We start from the raw sequence: 13,915 nt of genomic DNA on the forward strand, positions 1-13,915 counted from the left end.
AGTTTCTGTGGGATGGTGTTCCTTGCAGCTCCCCCACACTCCGGTGCACCCACACAGGAGCAGCCTTACTCAAACCCAAAGATGGTTGTGAAGTGTAGCATATTCCCACGACTACCTTATGTGATGCTGTACTTAAAAAATAAATTAATAGATGTACCAGATGCTGCTCATCTGGTATAACTCTCAGTACAGGTTCATTGGCTCGAATGGAGCTACTGCAGCTCTTGCCAACTGAGGATCTGGCCCATATTTTTGTGTGTGTGTTCCATTCTGGGACATTGTACATTGAATAGGTGTTTAAAATGCAAAGATGTCTTTAGAATGAGGACAGAACACTTAGGGAGAATAAATGTTCATAATTGACTTCCATTTAGTTTCAAACCTTCTTTGGGATTAAATTGATTCTTACAGTGTTTAGGGCTGGTATCTCTTCCAGTTCTCAAAAAGGGCAGCAGTCTTTTTTTAGAGTGAGATTTGCATTGTCCTACCTCCCTCATCTGCTCCATTGGAAATGTATTTGAAAGGGTTTAAAAAAAGACACTTTTGATTCCTTGCATAGTGATTTCCAGTCAGACTGAGTTTCCTTATGGGATATGGTTTGTCAAACACCTGTCAGTCATTTAATATTCTTTGCTTTGTTGAATTCTGAAAAAAGGGTATAGGATCCTGCTTTAAAATGCTTTTACCTATGAGGAGTGGAATTTTTTATCAGACTCTTTGGCTCCTGTAGCCTTTTCTCGATATGGATCAAGGCACTTCAGGCTGACCGTAGACCCAGGGTCAGAAAGGGGGTGAAGAAGAGATGACCATCATGGAAGACCTTCCCCCCCCTTAGTGTTTATTTTAATAATAAAGCACCTGACCATTGCAAATAACTGCTAAGAGCTGCACGACTGCTAAGATGAAGGGAGACCTTACAAATGGAGCAGCGGTGTGAACTTCATATGTACCACTTATCCCAGTCTTCTACTGAATGTTCTTTTGATTACTGAGAAAATTGAAAGTATTTTTACTGCCTTTGGAAAATAAGAGAAGAATGATGTTTGAAAGACAGTATTGTGCTATTTTATAGGTACAGTACTTCTAGGGTTATCCCGCATCCTTGTTACATCCACAATGCAGTGCTCAGGGCCTCTTAGTGTATAGAGTGCTTTGCTGAACACCACCGTGATGGTGGTGTTCCACAGCAGAATGTTGACTTTGTTTTCAATGAAAAATGTCTCGATTCGAATTTTTTCAAGAGAAGAGAAAGAGACTTTTTATGGGAAAAATATTGGCATGTTCTGGCCAGCTGTACACTGTTCTTTCTTTTTCAACTCTTTTTGTCGTGGCAGTCATCTTGGCAAATGAGTCTGTTTCACAAAATTCAGATCCATGTGCATCCTAGAGCTAAGGTGTTGAGGTAAGCTGGTTTTGAGTTGGTTCTATTTTTGTCTTAATTTAATACTGGAGGTAGTTAAATGTGCATAAAAGGCAATACAGTCCTGAAGCCTTAACATTTCACCTGATGTGCTGGAAGGGAGAATCTTTTACACAGGAACTCAGTGTAATTCAGTGGAATTCCTCCTGCAGGACAGAAAGTGCCCTCCAGGACAAGCGGTATTTTTAAGGTTAAAGGATTTTACCTATATCAATGCTACCTAAGTCAGTGAAACCTTTCCAGTTCCTCTGACACCCTCTTTCAAACACAAACAGTCTTTCAGATTGTAAGTTCTTTGTGGCAGGAACTGTCCTTGACTGCATATTTGTACAGTGCCTTCCACAATGGGGCCACTGTGTGACTTAGGCCTGTAGGCACTACAGCAATATAAATGTTGAACAATAAATTCTCCCCAGCACTGCCTTTCAACTTAAGGGAAAAATTGCACCTCTAGTAAACTGTTTCATTTCATGCCTGTATTTGAAGCTGGTATTTAAATTTTTTAAAAGCCATTTATATGGGTTAGTCAAGGTTTGGTTACTCTTCATGACTAAATATTTGTGAAGCATGATACTTCTCAACACTATTTTTAAGATTGATTGGGCAGATGCTGTCTTTTTCATCTCTTGTCAGATAATGAGTAGGAAATAATGGGTGAAAAAAGATAACCCTTCTGGTACAGCAGTGTTACAGAAGATATGAGGACAATATAGCCAGGTAATATAGTCTATAGCTTGTTACTCCAGGAAGCAGCTTATATGTTTACAGTGTGGCACCGGAGAAACATTTCAATTATAGCTTTTGATTGTTCGAGCTATGGAGGACTCTTGTGACTATGAGTATGCCTTTTCCTCTCAGAATTAACCATTGAACTTTTAGTTTAGCAATATTTAAACTCTTCATAAACTCTAGCAGTATATAAATGCCATTTTGATGTAAATATTTTAATAATTTTTTTAAAAAAAGTAGTATTACCTAGTCACAAAACAAAGGCTACTGAATATTTCATGTCAGCTCTACGTTTAACACCTGCAGTGTAAATTTCAGCTCCAGGCAAACCATACTCCTAGATAGGAGGCAAACATAATACATGATTATGATTTCATGTTTATCCTGCATGATTAATTTCTTCTTATGATATTGAAATTAGCCTGAAGATTTATCAGTTTCAATTTGTTAAGCCAATAATGTCCCTCTCCCCTGAAGTAATATATTAAGCGTGACAGACATCAGCCTTTTAACATTTCTTTTCTCCAAATTCCTGTTTACTTGGGAAGGACTAGTGAGTGGAATCAACTGGGTACACATGTTCACAAATCCCTAGCATGGAAGACATTAGGGTAAAATAAACTTCAAAGTGGTTTTGAGGTCTAACCTGCTGAGTTGGATTATTCTCTGTCTACTCTAATACATCATAAGACATTCCTTGCTGATATCCTGGGCCATGAGCTATCAGGGCAGTGTAAAATATGACCTCAGGAACTTGATATTCTTTTATGCCCAGGGCTAGAAAAGATGTGCGTTCTTTACTTACTGTAATAACACTCTTTTTCTTACTTAAAATTCAGGAATATGCTCATGCTTACTGGCAGGTATAGGTTTGTTAAGTTCAAAACCAAGTGTTGTTGAGAATATAATATTTCCTGGGTGATTAGAGAGAGGAGATCACTTACTTTTCCTGTATGTTTGAGCAAAGGAAAGCAACTAAATGAATCTTGGCCAAAATCGGAGTGCCTAAAATTAGATTCCTAAATTCCTATTGCCAGCCTTAGTGGATTGTTTTATAAAGGTGCTAAATATGTGCAGCTCCCATTGACTCTGGTGGGATTCGTAGGTTCTCAACACTCCTGAAAAACATGCCTCTTCTATTTAGGTACCGACTTATGCATTTAGCTACCTGACTTTAGGCACCTAAGTGTCAGAATTTTGGCTACTACTTCAGTGATGCTGTTTCTTAAGCATGTTTGAATTTCTTGAAACTACAGTCTTCCACTTGTTTAGAGGAGCATGACCCTATGAGTCTGCAAGGAATGGCTTTCATCTTTAATTAAACACAAAAATACAGTACTGTATCCTTCTTGTTCCTACAGTGGGCCTGCATTCCTAGAACATTTAGAAACCTGCCATTGACGCTAATGGAAGGCTTGTATGTTCCAGGGAGCGCCATTACCTAGACTGAAGGTTCTCTGGGGCTGGTATCATGACTTCTTATCTGTTTGAAAAGTGCCTAGCACAGCATTAGTATTATGAAAATAATAACAGGTTTCAGAGTAACAGCCGTGTTAGTCTGTATTCGCAAAAAGAAAAGGAGTACTTGTGGCACCTTAGAGACTAACCAATTTATTAGAGCATGAGCTTTCGTGAGCTACAGCTCACTTCATCGGATGCATACCGTGGAAAGTTTAGAAGATCTTATTATATACACACAAAACATGATCGCAAAAAGAAAAGGAGTACTTGTGGCACCTTAGCAAGGTTTGATTTTTTTCATGCTTTGTGTGTATATAATAAGATCTTCTAAACTTTCCACAGTATGCATCCGATGAAGTGAGCTGTAGCTCACGGAAGCTCATGCTCAAATAAATTGGTTAGTCTCTAAGGTGCCACAAGTACTCCTTTTCTTTTTGCAAATAATAATGCACTATTAGCACAATACCGTGAAGTCAGTGTGATACAGGACAATAAGTTCTCTCTGTGAGCAGTGCTGCCAGTGGGTGTCTGGTTCAATATTTTAAATGTTAATTTATTAGAAGATAATATGAGTAAATGGGGGGGGGGAAGTTTGTGCAAATAATCGTTTTGATGGTACAAGGAAGAGTACTGTCTCATTCTTCTTCACTTATTGCCAAAAAGAAACATTAAAATATAACCATCAAATAATTTAGCACTTGCAGGAAACCTGCAATGGACTTTTGGAATCTGATTTTATGCAGAAGGTTGTCTCTCTCTGCGTCTGTAAGTTTTCCTTACTTACTGAAAGGATCCACCTTGTACTGTAGCTCATCTATGTAAGCACCCTCTACCATTGTACTTGTCCTTTCTCATAAACTCATGATCTGAATTTATCTCCTGTCTCAGTGGTGTTTGTTTATGGAAGAAATGGTTTTTAATGTACTAGGCAGCCTTGCATATTGTCAGAAAGAGCAGCTGGACTTCAGTCTGTCTAAGTAAGGTTTGATATATCTTGGATGAATGTACAATTTGGTGGAAGGCAGGAATTGATGCTTTTTATGATGTTTTGGCCTGCTAATGAGGTTCTGATATGGTGCAAAGACTGGGATGTTGCTGCTAGCATATGATGGAGGGACAGTCAAGCTCTCTTTATATATGGTGTTGATTCTGGTAAGTCATCTATGGTACTTCTAATTGGTAAGGTTATTCTTTTATTGGTTTGATCCAATACTGTAAGTCTGTTAATGACACTAAGACTTGTATTGCATTTTATTCAGGTAGTTGAAATAATTATGCGTCTTAACCGCTAGTACTGTATTTGGAAGAAAAATATTGTAAACGACAATTTATGTATTGGTCAGGTACATTGAATTTCTGCTGATAGTTACAGTGGGTTTTTGCTGCAATAGTTATTTTATACTTTGCACATACGCATGTGCACTTTTGAGCTATACCCATTTCTGTTACATAATTGTATTATGCATTTGTAAGTACCACTGCCTGGCTGTTATGCCCAAAAATAAACAGATGATAATTCAGGCAGATCAGTGATCTAATTCTACCAAAATGGCTACTACACACTTACCTCAGAAGGGGAATGCTGGCTGCAAACTAGTCAGTGAAATAGCTGGCTTGTAGGCTACTTTCCTCAGCATCTCAGATCTATGGCTTATGGTGCTCTCGGGGTCTGGCACTATCCAACTGTCAAGGCACATAGCCCAGAATGAGGCAATAATTAAGCTGACGATGGCTCCTGCTCTCAAATTAAAGTCTCTCTTCCTCCTGCAGTTTCCAGGACGTCTCTTGCTGGTGCCTCTGGGTTCAAAACAAGTGTTTTCACCTGTAGGTATGAGTATACAATTGCCAATATGGTCTGCATGGACAATGATAAAAGCAAAGGCTCTCCCTTAGAGGTTGCAGATGGTAATGCATCTTCTGCTGTGGCCTTCAGAGCAGGCAAATTTCTTTTTTCTTTGCATGGGAAAAATGGCATTTTGAAAAAATAGTTTGCTTTCTGGGGAAATTTTGTTTTCTTTGAAATTTTCCAGTCACCTCTGGTAATTAGCTGACTGCCGGGGATCCAAGTAACTAAAAGACTAGGCAGTTGCTGTCCAAGTTCAAGCAGCTTTCATTATTGGAATCCAGATATAAAGCTGCAATCAGCAGGGTGATCCGTATTCTGCAGGCACAGGGAGTGTGGTGTATGTAATAATCACTTTGTGTATATTGTAGCTTTTTGAGGTGGTTAGAAAAACCATCAGCCTTTTTATTACAGCAGTCAGCTTAGGGTTTCAGTTTATAACATTATCTCAGAAGCAGCACATAAAAACAGCTGTTGGGGAAGCTCTGCATATTCCTGTTCGCAAGGAACTTACACCTGTAGTTGTTTGGTTTTCAGTGGGTAGGTTGAGGTTGGGAGAACAAAGCCACTAAAAGAAGAGACGATTATATTTTTCATGCTTCTCCCCCTTCCCCTGTGCAATAAATAACTTGCGTGTAGCATCCAACTTGTAGAAACACACGCAAAAGCCACTGCATCCTGCACCACAGTGGATGCTAGTACTTGGCTTCATCTTTCTTGAGCATTTTATTTTGGTCCTGATTCTGCAATCCTCACTCATTACTTGTGTGTAATCCCAGCTCAACAGGAATACTGTTTGTTCATCACAATGTCCATGTCTGTATGTATGAGTTCCTAAAAGAAAACACAAAATAGAGTAAAATCAGATTAACCTAACTCCCAGGATCCATACATGACTGTCTACTAAACTCTATTATCATGACATGATGTCTATTCTTAATTTATGTGATCTCTTGATCAACCAAACTGTCAAGGTTCCTTCCCCACTCTGAACTCTAGGGTACAGATGTGGGGACCTGCATGAAAACCTCCTAAGCTTACTTTTACCAGCTTAGGTTAAAACTTCCCCAAGGTACAAACTATTTTACCCTTTGCCCTTGGACTTCCACTGCCACCACCAAACATTTATCTGGGTTTATTTATTAGGAAAGCGTTGTTTGGAAATGTCTTTCCCCCCCAAAATCCTCCCAACCCTTGCACCCCACTTCCTGGGGAAGGTTTGGTAAAAATCCTCACCATTTGCATAGGTGACCACAGACCCAAGCCCTCGGATCTTAAGAACAATGAGAAAGCATTCAGTTTCTGAAAAGAAGGATTTTAATAGAAGTAAAAAGTAAAAAAGAATCACCTCTGTAAAATCAGGATGGTAAATACCTTACAGGGTAATTAGATTCAAAACATAGAGAATCCCTCTAAGCAAAACCTTAAGTTACAAAAAGACATGCAGACAGGAATATCCATTCTATTCAGCGCAGCTTAATTTCTCAGCCATTTAAAGAAATCATAATCTAACGCATATCTAGCTAGATTACTTACTAAATTCTAAGACTCCATTCCTGTTCTGTCCCCGGCAAAAGCATCACACAGACAGATACAGACATTTTGTTTTTCTCCCTCCTCCCAGCTTTTGAAAGTATCTTGTCTCCTCATTGGTCATGTGCCAGCGAGGTTATCCTAGCTTCTTAACCCTTTACAGGTGAAAGGATTTTTCCTCTGGCCAGGAGGGATTTTAAAGGTGTTTACCCTTCCCTTTATATTTATGACACAAACAGATTTGGTGTTCCCAAGGGATTCAGATGTACAGAATTCCACTGTTTATCGGTATAAGGAAATAGTCTTATGTCTGGGTTAAATTATACATGAACATGCCCCCCAGGGGTAAATGCAAGCAGATTGGCCTATTTGTTTAATCTAAAGTAGGTATTAATTTAGGCCAGGATTGTCAAATATGGATGTCTAAAATTAAGCTCCTAAATTCTATTTAGGTACTTAAATAAAAATGGCCCTTTTTTCAAGGGTATTGGATACTTGCAGCTCCTCCTATTGTTGGGTGCTTAAAAATCAGGTCACATTTCTGTTGTTACCTAAAGATGGATTTAGGAGCCTAATTCTGGGCACTCATTTTTTAAAACAAATCTTGATCTCTGTATCTAAGTGTTGTTAAAAAGGTAGTGGTATCAGAATCTATACCCCCAAATGGTGGTGTTTCTCTGCATCATCTCATGAACACAGGAGTGTATTGATTTATAGGTTCTAAGATTTCATAGCTGGGGCACTGCTATTGAGAATACTCTGCCCTCACCACTTCTCTCAAGCTGCATTGTCTCTGTCAAGCTGCATTGTCTCTGTGGAGCATAGGCAGAGTCATGGAAAATGAAGTCACCTGTCAGGCGGCTTGCTTAAGAGCTTTGTAAATTAAGACCAGAACTTTGAAATTAGTTCTGAACTGAATAAGGAGTACTCATGAGCACAGACATGATGACCTTTTCTTACCCTTTGTGGTTTCATAGTCCTAGACTTTGCTGCAGATTGAAAGACTTAGGCTCTGAGAGAGCATCTGTGAAACCAAAGTCCACCGAGGAGTTTGCTGCATTGAGACTATCCTGCTCCTAGTTTCCTTAAAATCAAAAGTAGGAGGTGCTATCCCAACAGCTGTAGCAGCCCATTGCAAGAGAGGCGATCTCTAAGCTGGTTAGAACCCAGTTCTCGTAGGCTTCATAGATCAACGTCAACTTCTTCCACTGTACCTAAAAGTAAATAGGAAGGTAGTATGACCAGTGGAGAACTGGTCTGATGTGGGTAGCTGCATTCTGTGCTGACAGCAACTTCCACGTGGTCTTCAAGGGCTGGCACCTGCAGAGTTCAATGCATTATTCTACCCTTGAGGTCCTAAGGCATGAGTAACTATAAAGATTTTTCCAGTTTTCTGAGGCTCATAAGACATGGCTGAGTGGAAGTGGAAATCTTAAATCAAGGCAGTTCTTCTTTTTGAACAGTTCAAGCAAATGGGTCTTGGTGGTGGCAGTCAGTGTGGTAATGAAAATCTCAGTTACATCTATTGCTTGATGTAGCAAGGTGTGGGGTGACCTCACAAGGGTGCACAGAATTAGGGTTCTTTAGCAGGGACAGAGCTGAGGGACAAAGAAAATTAATCCCTCTCATTGGGTGCAGTATAGATTTCAGCTTAATTTGTGTGGCCTGTGGTGGGGTTTTGTTGTTGTTATAGATGTGTAGAGAGATTTACTTGGCAAATGTGGATACCAATAAAGAGAGCACTGGGAATTACATTGGTGTAAATGAGAGCAGTATGTGGATCTTAAAAACACTGTTATGGTTTGGGATAAAGCTCTTTGAAACTGGGGGTTTAACTGCTGCCCTTCTTTTAAAATAGTTATGAGAAGCCATTAAGATGCTGTTATTATAATCAGGTAGGTGAAACAATAACAGCCTCCACCGCAGACACAATCGTATGTCACCACCTAAAATAACGGCACATGTGGGCAGAGGAGTTTTGCTGACTACTGATTTGTAATTTGTGGGTCTGAGAGAAACGGCAAAAAAGACCAAAGGAGACGAGAGAGAAGGAAACAAGCAGAATACACAAAAACACTGACAGTCTGAGCCTGAGTAAAAGCTGAGAGAGCGAGAGAGCGCGCACATGCATTTTTAGGCCATGTGCTGGCTGAAAGGAGATTGGAACTGTGAGCTAAGCAACAGTCTTGTTTGATTCTTAATGTGTCTAGGTAAATAGGACTTTTTGTACATTCATTGTAAATAAACAGAAGTGCATCAGAGATACTCAACTTCACCATCAATTTCGCTTTCCTGTGGAAACAACCTGCAGGGACCCAAACTTTGGCTGACAGCTCAGGTTAAAAAATAAAAGAGAAACAATATCATTTTTTGCTGTGTAAACTGATTAATTGACCTGTGACTTATTACAGAGCAATGAAACAGATTCTCTAAAGATTAGGATCTGCGTCATTAACATGACTCACTGTTACCTTATTTTTTCCAAAACCCTAATCTGTTTGGAGTCTCATTTTGTAAATTAGATCAGTCTAAAGAACTTAAATAGACAATGGTCACGATGTTGAAGTCTGAAGTGCTCATTTAATTAAACATAATGATCTGTACAATTCAGTTTCAAGCAGCTTAACTAATTCTTGTTTACCAGTGGGCAACCTGAGCTGACATGAGTATTTCTAGGACCAACTGTCATGGAAAACTCCTGTGTTCCCTTTATTCCATTTGTATGCTTCTCCATCTTCTCACTGCTCTTCTCATCTCTTCACTAAACAACACAATAATGTCCAGTGTCTGGTGCCTTGCAGCACTGCCTCCCCTTTGGTGCTAATGAGTGTAGTGACCGCATTGCTGCGGAGATGATGATCCCTGGTTGGTGCAGCATGTGTGTTACCATGCAGAGCCTGGCAACAGCAAAGAAGTCAGAAGCAAGGTTTACATCAGGGAGCACAATATCGAGTGCAAATAGCTTAAAAAAAATCCTGGGGGAAAACCCCCAAATGGTTGCCATGGCGATGTCAGGACTGTCCAGGGCACTGTAAACATCCAGGCTTTTGGCGTTATTCCATTCTAAAGCCTTCGCTGCTGCTGACAGGACAATTATTGCTGCTGTGAAGTAACATCTGTAGCCTAGGATGTCAGTTCAGGAAATCAACTGCTTATGTGACTCCCCAGGAGGCATGGTCTGATGATCCTAACCCAAGGACTCCTAGTCCTCACTCTGAGATACTGACTCCTTCTGTATCCTTAGACAAGTCACTTTAGGGCCAGATTTTTAGAAGATGCAGGTAGGCTTCTAGTGGGATTTTCAAAAGTGCCTAAGCACCTAATGTACACTGATTTCACTGGGAGTTAGGCAGGCACCAAGGCACTCTTGCAAAATTGCCTAGTGGGATTATCATCTTTAGGCACCTAAATACCTTTAAAAATCTGGGGCCTTGATCTCTCCACCCCAATTTCTCCATCTAAAATGGATATAATAATTCTGAACCTACCTCAAAGGGGTGATGTTAGGATTAACTAGTTAATGTCTGGAAAGTGTCCCAAGGATGAAAAGTACTTTCAATTCAGAAGACAAGAGGTTTACAGCATTCATTACATCCTCACAAGGTTATTGTGAAATATATAGAGCTGGTCCTGAAAAGTTAGTGATGAAGCAGTAAGTAGGTTGCTCAGTCTCCCGCCAAGGAACAAACAGCCTCTTGACTGGCAGGACTCTAGACTCCTACAAAGGAGGACACAAACTCGCAGAATTCACAGGTTAAGTGAAACGAATTAGCAAACAAGTAATTATATTTGTGTGATCTTGTTAAGATTATATCCTGTCCATCTTAAAACTGTCATTATTAGTTGTATTTAATCTTTGTGTCACATGGAACAGTATATTATGTTTGACAGTTTCTAAAGTAAGAAGACCGAGAAGCTCTAATTGGAATGCTGGCATTGTATTATAATGCTGAGCATTTTTATCTTCAGAGGGCTTTGCAGATGATTGCTGGCTAATCTCCACATCCCCCTGGTGAGGAAAGTACATTTTATCCTTATTTTACAGATGGTGAAGCTGAGACAGAGGAAGAGTGAGTGGATTAGAACTTGCAAGTTCCTGGGTTCTAGTAGTCTTGTGCTAAAACACTGTCCCCCTCACACCCTGTTCTGTTTAGATTCTTATAGTGCGCCCATCACCCTGGTATTTGATCCTTCACATATGAAGTCACTCTACTACCAGTGTCATGGAGTTCTGTGGGAGTCAGACATAATAATAGTCATTACAAGTAAATTAAAATGTGTGGTAGGATAGGTTTGCTTTCTTTATTTCTGAAAGGATCTGCATATAGGGTGAGTGAAAGATCAGAACTCTTATTGAGATCAGTGGAATCATGCTCAGACGGAATGGAGGATCAGACCCATTGCACTGTCAAAAATCTCTGAGGGGTGCAGTGCTATACACTACAATATGTCTTCTGGTGGTCTGGCATTAAGGGAATTTGAGTTTACTTACAGCTGCAATGACAAAACTAACAGCACTGCTGACATGGTGGTCCCGTTAGAAACTATTGCTTTGGGACTTAAGAGGACACTGTGTGGTTAAAATTAATGTATTTTAAAAAATACATTTCCTTACCTATATTAAAAATGTGCAATGCTCTTCTATTGAACAGTGTAGTAGTTGTGTCAATTTCACTCTGGTTTTCAATCCCTCATTTCTGGCTTTAGTGCATTAGTGGGAGGGTGTGATGTTTGAGTTGCAAACAGAGTTGAGGAAAACTTTTTATGTATTTAAAAATTTTGTTTTTGATCAATGAATAATTCATTTCCACTGGTCTTAAATTTTGTAAAAGCTTCCCCTTACCCAACAAAACTTTGAATTTGAGTCCAAATTTGACCAGCTAGTGTAATGACCACTTTAGAACATATTGGATGACATTTGTGGAATGATTTGGGCAAATATGCAATATATTTTAAATTTTTAAACAACAAAATACCTAATGTGCAGGTGGTTTCAAATACTTTTTTTACAAAACAAGTTTAAATAAAAATATAAATTTTTGAATCCTATTAATACAACCAATAGTAGCCCCTTCCCTTTCTCTTCCTTTCTCCCCTATTACCTATTCTTCCATCCCAACCCTTCCCAATAATTTTGAAGAGATACTTTTTCTTTTCTCTCCTCTTGTTACCTCTGTTTTCTTGGGAAACTCCTACATGGGTACGCTTGTTCCTCAATAAAAGGGAACATTTTCTCTTAGCCTTTACATGAAGTCTATTGGCTGTAATGACAATGCTGTTAAAAAAATCAATATGCAGAAAGCCAAATCATTACTAAGGTTCTCCAGTGAACTATTCAGACAGTCAGTGAGCTCAGGAAAACAGCCTAACTGAGTAAACTGTTCTGTGATTGATTTCAAGTGCATCTGACAGAGTATAATTGTCTACCCATTCATTTCTTCTTCTCTCTCCCCATGCTGCCCCTTTTGGGATCAAATAATCACTAACAGAAATCATAAGCAGCATGAGTAGGAACAGTTTATAGCCTATAAACTATCCTCTCAGTTTTGCTTTCAACAATTTGGTCTGATTCCTTATATGCTAGTTCCTCCTTGTATGATTACCAATCTTCAGAGTCTTTGGGTGATGACCGGGCCCCACTGAAGTCGACGGGAGTTTTGCCATTGACTTAATTGGACCCAGGATTTCACTCTTTAGGGTCTTAACATTTCAATCTCTTCTTTTTCTTTCCTCTCATTTCATTTGTTAAAAACCTGTGGGTGGGGAACCAATCCAGTCAAATGCTAAACACCCTAAAGTTCTACTGATCACAATTGGAATTTATGGTACTCCCTTTCATAGAGAACAAGCTCAGCACTTTAGCAGATCAGGCTGTAATTGAAAATTATGTCTGGAAATAGAATATGAATATAGGGCTGTATTCTGATCTCTTCTCAACAGGTGTGAATCTAGAGTATTTGGACAGAGTACTTGTACTTCAGTGGAGTTACTCAGATTTTGCCCACATTCCTTACATACGTTATAAACTTACATCAATATGAACCACATTAACCATTTCTGTCTGTTCTCTGCAGTATACTGAGAAATCAGTAAAAATTAAGAATGTATTTTTATATGAAAAAGCAGCACTTACAGCCAACCTGGATCTGTCACCACATATTTTGCTTGTTATAAAAGTGGGTCCCAGGACACCTCCTAATTAGCTCTTTGTGGTTCATGAGTGAAGGAAAATTTTCTTCATAGTGTCATGTGTTGCACAAGTCTCCATTGTTATATCTAAGGGACTTCTTGAACAAAGATATGTAAAGAAAAAGTGTTACACCCTTTTAACTAGTGGCAGGCAGCAATATTCTGCTGAAGCATAAAGCAAAAACATGGTTGCAAAACATGACATGCCCAGCGTCCATTTGTAGTTAATGTCTGTTCTACTGTATATCTGAGTGGGTGATAGCCTGATAGCTGATATGCATCGCACAACTTCAAAATAGCACCTATCCCACCTAAAATGACTGTTTTACCAAGTAGTATTCTAATTTACCATATGAGAAGAAACTGAATCTTTTGGAGCATCCACTATCAGCCATTATTCTTTCTTGAAAAATTATTTTGTTTAAAATAGTCTTCTAAAGTTATTCAATAATTTAACATTTTGGATCTAATACAAAAGCTTATTCCTGACCTCTCCATAAACATATACCATTTTTTCATATTCATAACACAAATGGCTATTGAAGGGTACATGTATAATTCAGATCTACTGATCTAGGTATATTTATACTGTGTCCATCACCATGGTATCTGAGCACCTGTCATTGAATGGAACGTCAGGTCTTCATTTTTTTTTAATGCTACATGAAACTAAGCAGCATAATGAGCTAGGACAATGTTCCTGTGTCATATATAGGGCTTTTGTTTTTGGGGTTTAGTAA

The 13,915-nt window shown here is 39.0% G+C and overlaps 1 protein-coding gene across 3 annotated transcripts in view; it reads left to right on the top strand.

The window, feature by feature from the left end:
* Window positions 1-13,915, top strand: part of SORCS2 (sortilin related VPS10 domain containing receptor 2) — an 843,820-nt gene that overhangs the window by 68,488 nt on the left and 761,417 nt on the right. The gene's annotated exons all lie outside the window — the stretch shown is intronic.

Source organism: Lepidochelys kempii, chromosome 4 (genome assembly GCF_965140265.1).
Source record: "Lepidochelys kempii isolate rLepKem1 chromosome 4, rLepKem1.hap2, whole genome shotgun sequence".
Lineage (NCBI taxonomy): Eukaryota > Metazoa > Chordata > Testudines > Cheloniidae > Lepidochelys > Lepidochelys kempii.